This window comes from Rhineura floridana, chromosome 3 (assembly GCF_030035675.1).
Source record: "Rhineura floridana isolate rRhiFlo1 chromosome 3, rRhiFlo1.hap2, whole genome shotgun sequence".
Lineage (NCBI taxonomy): Eukaryota > Metazoa > Chordata > Lepidosauria > Squamata > Rhineuridae > Rhineura > Rhineura floridana.
Window position 1 is genome coordinate 142,434,292 of NC_084482.1, and position 11,987 is coordinate 142,446,278.

Sequence of the window (11,987 nt, forward strand, 5' to 3'; positions counted from 1 at the left end):
ACCTCCCTGCTCCTCAAGCCATTTGCGGACGAGGAGCTCCATGGAACCGAATGCCAATGCCTTGCCAGCATGGCTGTGGAGAACCGGGCTGTTAGTCCCTGCGCGGCCCAATTCTAAACAAGCGTGGCCAGAATCAAGTCCCACTAAGATCGACAAAGCAGACGCCCAAGTAAGAGTCTTGCAGGACTTGCGTCTGACTCAGTCAACATGCTAAGGATCGGTCTGCCTCGAGTGTAGATTGATTATGTCAGACTTCCAAATAAGTTCTCTTTTTTTATTTTGTTTTCAGAGAGACACTAAATTGGTGCCCCCCCCAAGTCGCAAAAACAGCAATACCGATAGAGAAGAAGAAGAAAGATAACGAGATAATCATACTGTGCAGAAACTCTCGGCAGCCCAGGGCTAGAACTGTCGATCTGTCCACACACACCTCTGTACAGTATGATTAGAGCAGGGGAATTACTTCCAGGAAAATATGGATAGGATTGGGCTCCAGAGATGCTAAGCAAACATGCAGCCCGATCCTATGCACGTTTACACAGAAGTAACTCTCAGTGGAACTTAATCCTTAGCCTTGTTTTTTTGTTTAAACTTAACTACTGCAATGTATTAGGCTGCTGTCCTTTGCACTACTACTTGGAACTCAGTGGGACTTACTTCTGAGTAGATATTAGAGGGTTGCACTGTAAGAAACTTTCTTCTCTTTAAAAAAGCTCAAAGCGGCTTACAAAGAAGAGAGCCCGCTTGAGAAACACTAAAAATTAATAGCAATGCAAAATGCCTGTGCTACTTGTACACAAATTAACGACAGTTGAACATTACTACACGTCAGCCTCTTTGAAGAAGTTCACTATTCCCTTTGATTTCAGTGGCACTTCGCTCTTTAGTTATGAAATGTGTGTGCCTCCTTTCCCGGAAAATGTGCTCAAGGCTAGTTTTAGCAAAGGCCAAGATGAAGAACACGGGGCTAGTTGGTTTCGTCCGACGCCTTTTTCCAAGTAAAGCGGAAAAAGCATCGAGGGAAACTCCTCTTGCTTCGGGGCTTCAGCTTCCTCGAGGCTTCCGCCCGCGCAAGCTTGACTCTAGCAACCCTCATCTCCAATGAGCCGGTGGTGGTGGTGAGACGGCCACATTCCTTTCTGGGCACCCTTCCTGTTCTGCATCTAGGAATTTGAATCTTTTGCACTTGGGTCCCTTGTGGCCTACTCTGGCTTTTATAACTGTGTTGATTTATATAGATATTGTTCGTTTATTTTGCTTTGTAAATTAACTTGATATTGTTTTCATTGTACCTTGTGTATTCTATTGTAAACCGCTTTGAGATATTTCAGATAGTAAGCGGTCTATAAATGGAAATATAAATAAAAAATAAACTATAACTCTCTCTCAACCTGGCTTTGGTTGGTAGATCTTTGGGTTTTAGTAAAGGAACAAACATCCCGAAGCAGATCTGAGGAGATGGTGCCTGACTTCTCTGTGGAGACCTGCAACCAGCAGGCATTCCGAGGCCCACCTCTGCTTCTTCTTCATTACCACCATCGTACGCTCACGCAGCTGATGCTTCTGTTCACAACAAACAAAGAAGCCGCGTTTTTAGTTTATCATTTGTCTCTTTTTGTGTGTGTGTTTCTCATGACAGGCCAACAAGGAAGGGAGGAAGACTGGAAGACCGCTGGTGATGTGATCTAAAGCGCTCTTGCTCGGAAGTCGATCGCATGACAGCCAATGGCATTTCAGCCAATTGATCCGTCAGGGTGCTCGGATATTTGATCCGGTTCTCGAGGCTATGTGGTTGGGAGGATCCCTGTGCATTGGGATCCTAAGCGTGAGCAGTTTGGTGTAAGTCCACGTTCAGTGGGGCTTTCAAATGAGAGTCTGGAAGTTGTCTATCCAGACAAGAGTAGCATCCTGATCCTCAACACCTCCACGAGAGGCAGTCCCACTGATTTCAACCAGCTTTCTCAAAAATGCCCAGAGGAAATTAGTTCCACGTTCCTAATATTCATTTAGAACACATTTTATTTAGAAGAGTCCGATGGAAATCAATGGAACTTACTTCCGGTTAAGCGGGGTTAGAATCGCAGCCTGGTCAGATCAGTAGGTCTCCAGGGGAAGATCCATATAGTTTGAAGCGCCCCGTTTGCTAAAAAGGATGTGCCACGGATTCCCGTTCACCTTGTTTCCAAGAAAACAGGCTTAGGATCGCGTTGTTAGGCTGCATATGACAGTCTCTGGCCACGAATCGTAAGTAGACACGACTAGGAAACCGAAATCGGTGGATTTCTCCCTTCACTGGTTTCCAGGTTAGTCATGTACGACTCTGGCGCTGCTAAGTACGGAAGATTCAGTCTCTCTGGCGACCTGGAATGAGTTTGCTTTTGATAAACAAAAGTCAGCTTCTAATTTATTGTACAGAAGCTGGCAGTCCCCTTTGACTCTACAGCAAAGTGGCTCACCTCATCTTTTATTTATTTTTCCAAAAAATAGCATTCAAACAGCTGGCTGGCAGAGGTGGATCCTTTAAGGACTTGACCCTCTCCACGCACAATCCTGCTCTCCCCGTCCACCCCCCCAAAAAAACTTTTCTGTCGGAATCCTGGTCGGAGCCAGAGATTTACTGCAATTCTTGCGAAATCGAATTGCTGTGACTACCACAGAAAACCTGTGGTGGATCGGCAAAATTGTTTCTCTCTCCTCCCCCCTCGTCCCAAAAAGCTTCTTACTCGAGGACGTAAATCTGCCTGGGGATTCCTAGGTATAAATGGCAGATTCGTGATATGCTGTCCTGTAGTGAATATTCTCGGAAGGGGAGGGTTGGTTGGCGTTTCACGTGTAAAGTTCTCTCACCGGCTTATTTTGATTGTAAAATGAAGCTGGCTCTGGAAGCTCCTTTTGTAGATTGTTTGAGCTGGTGGTTGACTGTATTTGAATTGTATTGGTTTTAATCTGCGAAGCGCCCAGAGGACATAGGCAACGATAAATAGTAAAATAAAGAGATGTAGGAACGGTGGTCGGAGAATCTCTCTCTCCAAAGCGAAGGTGGGTTTCAGTCCTGCTTTTTGGTAGGCGGCAGCCTCCTTGCTTTCATCTCGATTTATATGCGCGAGAAGATAGGGAAAAGGACTAAAGGAGAAGATCTGATCTCATTCAAATCACGTCTCCTTGGACCTTGCTACCCCAACCTTCTTCTGTCTTTAAAGTCGCGGTTCCTCTTGGCTAACACGGGTGAGACCGGATAGCCAGGCCAGCAAACCTGCAGTATTTTGGATGGCACTCGCTTAAATTCCGTCGAGTTCCATCTGAATCTCCTTTGTTGAAATCGCAGGTCATCGTCATCACTGGTGGACTAGGCTCTTGGTGTCAATGAGGACTAGCTGCAATCGTAGTCCGCGCTGGGAGAACAGCTCCTTCTTTGAATTCAGGAAAGCTTGGCGTTACTTGTCGACTCCAAGACGAGTTTCCAAACGAACCGTGGAGGAACTAGGGTGTGTATTTGTGTCGAACAATTTAAAAGAGATTTTTGTCTGCCCCCAAAGTCTCAGGCTCCACTGAGAAGCCGATTCTCCTCTCACATGCTGCTTATCCGTTTGCTGTAGGTGCCCCTCACCTACCATTACTCCCATTGCTTAATGCTGTCACTCGGTTTAAGAAATCGGAGTCGATCGATTAAAGGCGCCTTTCCAGATGACGGGGTATCGCTCCCTGTGGGCTATCTCTCTGGGTCCTCCTGCAACCTCCTCTGCGGCTCACGAGTCTTGGGAAGCGATGGCAATGGTATGGATCTGCCCTTATATTGCAGGCATTAGTAGCCTTCAGTCCGCACCTGACTCTCCAGCCCTAAAGACGTTTGCCTGGAAATCAAGGTGAATCCAGACGACCCTTTGCCAAGTGGTAACTTACCAGCGTGGGTGTATAATCACTTGGGGAAATGGTCGTGTGGATTCGGACCTCATTCTTGGGCGGCGATCTCTCACAATTCTTAAGGCCCGACTCCAGCTGCCCCGAGGAAATCATCTGAGAGTTGTGTCTTAGTACAAGTTGATCAGAAAAGTGGTACAAAGTGAAAACATGCCGTTGGCCGCCAGGGTGGTGTAGTGGTTTAGAATGTTGGACTAGGACATGGGAAGGCAGGGTTCCAATCCCCCACTCAGCCATAGAGCTGGTTCTGTTACCTTGGGCCAGTCGCTGTCTCTCAGCCTAACGTGTTGGAATATGTGGTTCAACTGGAACTGGTGGATTAGGTCTGCATGGGGTTAAAAAGGGTAGATAGAGAGGAGACCTGATTCCTAGGCTATACCTATCCTTTGATCTCCTGCTAACTCTTCTTTTCTGTGTAAACTGTTATTTTTAGGATGCTGACCATGTCTTCCACTTCTTTGTTCTTTTGAGAGAGATAAGATACCTTCTCTTTGTCTCTCTCCTCACTGCATGAGGGCAAACATTACTTAATGTTTGCATCTCCAACTTAGCTAGCTAGCTAGATGCAGACCTCTTTCCTATCAAGTATGTACTGTATTTCCAGAATAAAGTAGTTATTTCTTATTTTGAAGCTTAAAGGTCTCGGTGTGATTAATTCCAGGGAAAGTGTAATATTTAGCAAGGATTCACATAATCTATCTCCCAGGGTTGTGAGGAGAAGATCGGGAAGGGGGGGAACCATGTTTGTAGGCCACCTTGAGCTCCTTGGAGGAAAGGTGGGATATGAATGTAAAAAATAAATAAAAACCTCGCACCCCACACATATGCTTTTGTACTTTGTGTTAAGGAATTGGGTGGGGGGCTTCCAACCTTGCTACCGGCAAGGATAAGAGTTTCCATTTCGCCATTTAAACAGAAACAATCCACACTTTAAATCACTCCTTGGTGTTGGTTAAAGAGGTTACCAATTCCACCCCCAGCCGAAAGCGTTACTGAGTAGCCCCTCCCCACCCAGGAAGCAAAAATGGAAGTGCAGCCTCAATTATTTTTATGTTTGAGCAAGAAAAAAATATATCCAGAAGTATTGTGCTCTTTGAGGTCGGGAGGTAAGCAGTGAGGTTTCCCGCTATTGTGTCTTTTGCTGACGTCAGAACAAACCCTGAGACTTGGTTACAGGGGGCTTTACTTTTTTGTGGGGGCCCAACGTAGGGATGGGAAAGAGTCCCTGTCTGAAGCCCTAGAGAGCTGCTGCCAGCCCATGTAGACAACGCTGAGCTGGATGGACTGATGTTCTGACTATGGCAGCTTCCCATGTGTGAACAGATTCCACTGAAAAAATACTCCGTCTGACGCGGTGTGGAAGTTCTGTCGGTGGCGTTGCCTCTGTGAGGGCCCCTTCACAGGGGGAAGGGTGTTGGCTATGGGGCAAAGCTCTACACTACCTGCGGAAGGTCCCGGATTCAAAACCCCAGCATCTCCAGATAGGGTTAGAAGAAACTCATGCCTGAAACCCCAGAGAGCTGCTGCCAGTCAGTGTTGACAATATGGAGCTAGATAGTCTGACTCTGTAGAAGGCAGCTTTCTATGTTCTTCACACAGGCAAGTCAAATGTCCATGTTGCCATCTTAGTCACTGCCCAATGAGCACCTGAGTAAACCAGCGCCACACCATCGGCTACAGAGTTTGGTGCCATGCAGCACCAATTCAGAATTAGTTATATATTGGTATAATTGGCAGCCACATTTTTGCTATTCAGTTTCAGTATAACAACAATCCCCTCCTTCCAAACAGGGAAGAAAAACAAACACAGGGAGGAACAGCTCCACCTGTAATATAAGGGAGTGTTCTAACCAAAATTAACTACTTTTTGAAGGGTAATGGAAGAGATTTAGAAGTGAATCGGACTTAGTTCATTGGGAATGTCCCTCAGTGCAGCCTCAAGTACATGCTGAAAGCCCCCAGTTAAAATGAGGGGGACCTTATCTTAAAGGAATTTTTACTGGACAGGGCCTTTAGTGTTCCATTTTCTTTTTTAAGGCTTTCAGATCTACTATTCCCTCAGAAGCCTATCCTTGTTTTGTGGGGCACATACTGCTAAACTAGACACCATCCAACCTGGATCACAAAAGTTAAGATTGCAACTCCCCATCAGTTTGCAAGCCACTGCAAAGGTTGAGAGACTATCGAGGGTTTTCAGTGTCAGGCCCAAATCATATTGGAAGTGCAAGCAATGGATCGGTTTGCTTTGTTTCTTATACATATTTAGGAAATGTCTGTGCCCACAGGCTTTAAGCTCTGTCACAGTGGCAGAGAATAAAGACAATGTCAAAATACAAAGTTAAATAGGTAAAGTCTATATCTATCAGTATTAATAAGATATTTTCTTTGGCATATCTCACTTAAATGAAGCACTAGTTCGTCCTGCTCTGATTCTTTGCATCACTACTCGAAGTAATGTTGGAAGTGGGGCAAGAGCAACTCCTGTTTTGTTCTTTTGTTTACCTTCCGGAAGGGAGATAGAATTAGGGTTCTCCAGTTGGCTAGGCTTGGCAACCTTTACCTGTGATGCTCTGATTGACTTCCTTCCTTTGCAGACTGATAGACTTAGGGAAGCTTATCTGCCCCTCCTCCTTCCGCCCTTCCTTCTCTTCTTCAACTGTCTGAGAGAGAGGAGACACTTTTGTCTCTGCTCTCTCCCTCCTGAGCCATGAGGGCAACTCCCAAACCTGGGCGCCGTGCCTCCAACTTAGTTAGGTAGTTAGATCTAGGTATGCCTTTTCTATCTGCTATGTATTTCTATAAATAAAGTAGTTTTTCTTATTTTACTAAGTCTTAAGTCTCAGTGATCCTAATGCAGGGTGAAAGCCTGCCTCCTAGGTAAACACACACACTGGCACACACACACATTTCAGACAGTTGACATCTCTGCTGATATACAAATTTACATAACAGGTAAGCACCAATGAATGGAGATTTCTTCTAAGACTACTAACAGCAGCCTTATATTCCATTGAGGAATTTTTACTCATGTGCTTAACTCTCCCAGCCTGCTCCACTGACACTTGGAACATAGGAAGCTTCCTTATACCGAGTCAGACCATGGGTCCATCTAGCTGTGGGAATATGTGGTTCAACTCAAACTGGTGGGTTGGGTCTGCGTGGGGTTAAAAAGGGTAGATAGAGGGGAGACCTCCTGCTTCCTAGGCTATACCTATCACAGGTAAAGGTAGTCAAGCCTAGCCATCTGGATTACCCTAACTCTATCTCCCTTCTTGGACATAAACAAAAGAACAAACCAGGAGTTGCGCTTGCCCCACTTCCAACATCCTGTGATCTCCTGCTAACTCTTATTTTCTGTGTAAACTCTTATTCTTAGGATGCTGACCACATCTTCTGGCTTCTTCTTACTTTTGAGAGAGAGAGAGGACATCTTCTCTTTGTTTGTCTCTCTCCTCACTGAATGAGGGCAAACACACTTAGTGTTTGCATCTCCAACCTAGTTAGTTAGCTAGATGCAGACCTCTTTCCTATCAAGGATAACAAGTATGTCCTTCCAGAATAAAGTACTTCTTTCTTATTTTGAAGTTTATGTCGGAATTCTCTATTGAGATGTGTAGCAGAGTTGTGCAGTGCTGCGGAACGGAGAGTATTGAGCAAGCTTAATGTGTGTGTGTTTAAATCTTTGCTAAGATTCTACCTTCCCTGCAAATTAGTCCGACAGAGACTTTAAGCTTTAAAATAAGAAACAACTACTTTATTCTGGAAGTACATGCTTGATAGGAAAGAGTTCTATATCTAGCTAACTGGCTATGCTGGAGCAGCCTGCACTGGTCCCAGTGCTGGCCCTCATTATGGTTGAAAGAAGAGACAAAGAGAAGATGTCTGCTCCCCTCTGGAGAGAAAGAGAACACAGAGAGAGGCGGGAAGGAACTGGGATAAAACATCCTGTTGCTTATCAGTCTAGCAGGAAGAGAAGAGATGGCAGGATCAAAGGGATAGGTATAGCCTCAACCAGCAAGAGGTCTAGCTCTCTAGCTACCCTTATTAACCCCATGCAGTCTCAACCCACCAAGTTGGAGTTGAACCTCATACATTCCAACACCCCTTCTCAACAAGAACTTGGTTCATTCTACAAGGTGCATCTTGCCTTGTGGTTTCTGGTGTCGGACTTTGCCCAATGGTTTGGCCAAAGCATCAGCTGTCATCTCTTCTGTTGGACAGTAGGTCATCTCTAGAAGTCCTTTTTCCCTTATGTCCTTAAGGTAATGGAACTTCACATCAATGTGCTTCATGTGAGAACTTTGCCCTTCTGATTCTGCGAGTCTTATGCAGGCTTGATTGTCCTCAAGTATTCTGATAGGCTCTGGTTCAGGTATGCCCAAGTCTCCTAGAAGCTTGCATAGCCACAGCATTTCCTTGCATGCCTCATCAGCTGATACGTATTCAGCCTCAGTAGATGAATGTGCTACAGTCTCTTGTTTTCGACTTGCCCAGCAGGTAAGTGACTGCCCATGGTAGAACAAGTTTTCACTGGTTGACTTATGATCTTTGGTGTCTCCAGCCCAGTCAGCACCAGCATATCCTAGAAGTTTAGGATCTCGAGTAGCTGATAGCTTTAGTTTTAAGTTTGCAATGCCTTTCAGATATCTTGTCTCTAGGGGGCGCTTAGTCTTCCTTTCACTCTGCTCAGGAAAACTGGGTCAGGTCCCTTTTGCTTTAACACAGCAAGTACATCTCCCTTTCTCTTGGCAGGGTTCAACTTTCATGCCTCTTACTAAATTATTATTTTGAAGGGTATTTATCTTTGCAATGTCTCTATGCCCTAATCTCCAATGCCATAAATGTAAACAAGACTTGTTACAGCATTCTTTCACAACATTAGCTTGTGGACTTTCCTGATCCACTTCATACATGCCCTTTCTTTTGGTAGCTGTGCATAAAATTTCACCATCTCTAGAAATTGTGCAGGAATCTTGTTCAAATAACACAGAGCACCCATTGTTTGTAGCTTCATTAACAGAAATTAAATTGTTTGAGATTCCTGGGGTCCAGAGCGCATTCCTGAGATAAATTTCCTCAGTGCCGCTTGGAGTCTGGCAAAACACCTTAGCATCTCCCCGCGCCTTTATAGGCAGGACTCTCGAGTCAGCCAATTTAACTGTGCCTTCATATGGGGTTAAATCTTCAAACAAAGTTTTTTCATTTATTAGATGAGCGCTTGCCCCCGAATCCACATAAAATTTATTTTTATTGTAACATTTTTCAACATGGGTTATTTGAAAGCCCTTTGCACTTTTCTTTTCTGTCCCTTTAAATTCTTTATTTCTTTCAGGCTTCCTTTTCTTGTCCCATTGGTCTTTAAGGTGTTTTTCTGAATTGCATAGATAGCAACTTTCACTTGGCTTTCACACCTTTGGATTCCCTTTGTTCCTGAAATCTGCACCTGACTGGCTGTCGGTTAGAAGCTTGGCCAGTTTGTTTACTTAAGAAAGAGGAGACTCTGTCTTCTCTTGCACCAGTTTTTCCCTTGTTCTTCTGAAAGAACTGTGCTCTAACTTCAGAAATAATCTCGTTTAGAGTTTTGTTTTGTTGTTGCATTATAACTACGAAAGTCTCCATATATTTTGGAAGGCAGTCTAGGAATAAAGTAATCTGTACATTTTGGTCCAGTTGCATCCCCGCCTCTTCTGTCCCTTGGATTAACACCATAAATTTAGTAAGATATTCCTCAAAAGAACCATCCCTCATTTGCAGATTAATAAGATTTCTTAACATTGCAATCAGATGTCCCTAGCTTTTTGGATTATGACGGGATTCAAGAGTTTTCCACATCTCTCTGGCATTTTTAGAATTCATAATCAAAGGAATCTGCACATTACTCACACATTTAGTGATGAGGTCTTGTACCGTTTCATCCTTCTCAGTCCAAATTCTTTGTTCCTCCTGAGAAGCACCTTCTCGTGGTTCCAATGCTGTAATTACTTCCCACAGCTTCTGTTGCTTTAGATGTTTTAGCATGCAAAATTCCCACAGTTTCCATCCTCCAGGTTCCAGTCTCTGGAGACCTAGCCGCTCCTCCGTCATGCTGGCCATCCTGAAGTAAAAGCCTCAACTCTTCACTGACTAAAAACTCTGAAGGTCTCTAATAGCTTCCTTGATTCAAACACAATAGCTCCTTTAATTGCTCAAATTTCCATTTTCATGGCTGGGCCCATAACCTGTCAGAATTCTCTATTGAGATATTGAGTGAGCTTTGTGTGTGTGTGTTTGAATCTTTGCTAAGATTCTACCTTCCCTGCAAATTAGTCCGACAGAGACTTTAAGCTTTAAAATAAGAAACAACTACTTTATTCTGGAAGTACATGCTTGATAGGAAAGAGTTCTATATCTAGCTAACTGGCTATGCTGGAGCAGCCTGCACTGGTCCCAGTGCTGGCCCTCATTATGGTTGAAAGAAGAGACAAAGAGAAGATGTCTGCTCCCCTCTGGAGTGAAAGAGAACACAGAGAGAGGCGGGAGTTGCTCTTGCCCCACTTCCAACAGTGACTAATTCCAGGGAAGGTGTAATATTTAGCAAGGACTCAAACACGCAAAGCTCACTCAGGTGCTTTTTGCTACTCTGCAATACTAGCTCAATATGATTTTCACTGGCTGGCAGCAGAGGGTCTCCTGGGTTTCCGGGAGGGAAAGCTGAGCACTGGATCTGGGTTAATCTGTTGTAGCAAAAAACCACAAAAAATATTGTGGCACCTTACAGACTAAGGTTGCAATCCATTATACTGTGTGTCTACTCAGAACTGAGCTCCATTAGGTTCAGCGGGGCTTACTCCTCTCTCTCTCTCTCTCTCTCTCTCTCTCCCCACGCAAACCCAACTCAGTTAGAGTTGCATCCCACCTTCCCAACATTTGTTAGGGAATGAGCTTTCCTGGACTATAGTCTAATACATGGGGTGCTGGCTTTGCTTCTCGGTAGACACGTGTAAGAGTGCACTGTCTCAGGCTACTTATTACGACACAATACAGAACTTGTAATGTTTACATCGTGGGGGAGTCCTCTTCCTTTGCCGCAGCGAACACAGCTTTCATTGTGATGATTAGGTTGATCACTCTTCCGGCATCGCATACTGAAGTCCTGTAAATCTTGTTTACAGAAAAATGGTATTGTTGTTTTGTTGTTGTTATGTAATTAAATTTATATCCCGCCCGCCGTCCTAAAGGAGCCCAGGGCCTTATTATCTGCGAGTACCTCGAGTGCCAGGACTACATCTTTCACGGCGTTTCTTTCCAAATCAAAAACCCAGCGAAGGGCTCTTGCGTTTTCTTGTTTAAAAATCTCCTGTATGCGTTTCTAGGGATGACAGCCCTGCTACAGGGCAATCCTAACCACGTCAAGCCAGAAGGGTCAATCCCGCTGAATCAAATGGGTCTTCCGCCCAGGTAAATTAGGTCTAGGACTGTTGCAGCCTAAAAATATTGGCCAACATGCCGAAATCAAGTAGAGGCCGATACCAACACACACACAAACACTTTCCCTGTGCCTGATTATTGGTGGAAAGGAGGCCTATAAATGTTGGAAATAAAATAAAGCCAGGAGGGGCTGGGTTCGGGTTAGAGCCGTTGGTAGCATGTAGCGTGTCTCTCAGATGGGAAACACTCTGCTCCAGGCCCGAAGATCCCTTCCCTGAATAAAGGAAGGAGCTTCGTACAGGGTTAAGGTCTTGTGTACAGCGCTGGCTGAGGCCGCGGGGCCATTGCCGGTGAGCAATCGGGCTCACAGTCGTAGTGAGGATTCAGTCCGTGAGCCAGCCTTTGGTCCACCGTGCTCCCGAGGCAAAGATCTCTTCCCTCCTGGAATCGGTTCGTGTGAGCGCGCGATAATCGCTTCCTCTTCGGGCGCGCTACAAGCTGCCCCCCCGAGTCGGGCAGATGTACCTTTTTCGTGCATGGAGAGGGAGGGAGGGAGGCTTGGAGTTCTCAAGTCGGCCAGCGTGGAGGCTAATTTGCTTGCTTTGGCGCAGGATCAAGCACCCATTCCCAGGTACTCCGCCCCTCCCCACCCCGAGCAGTTC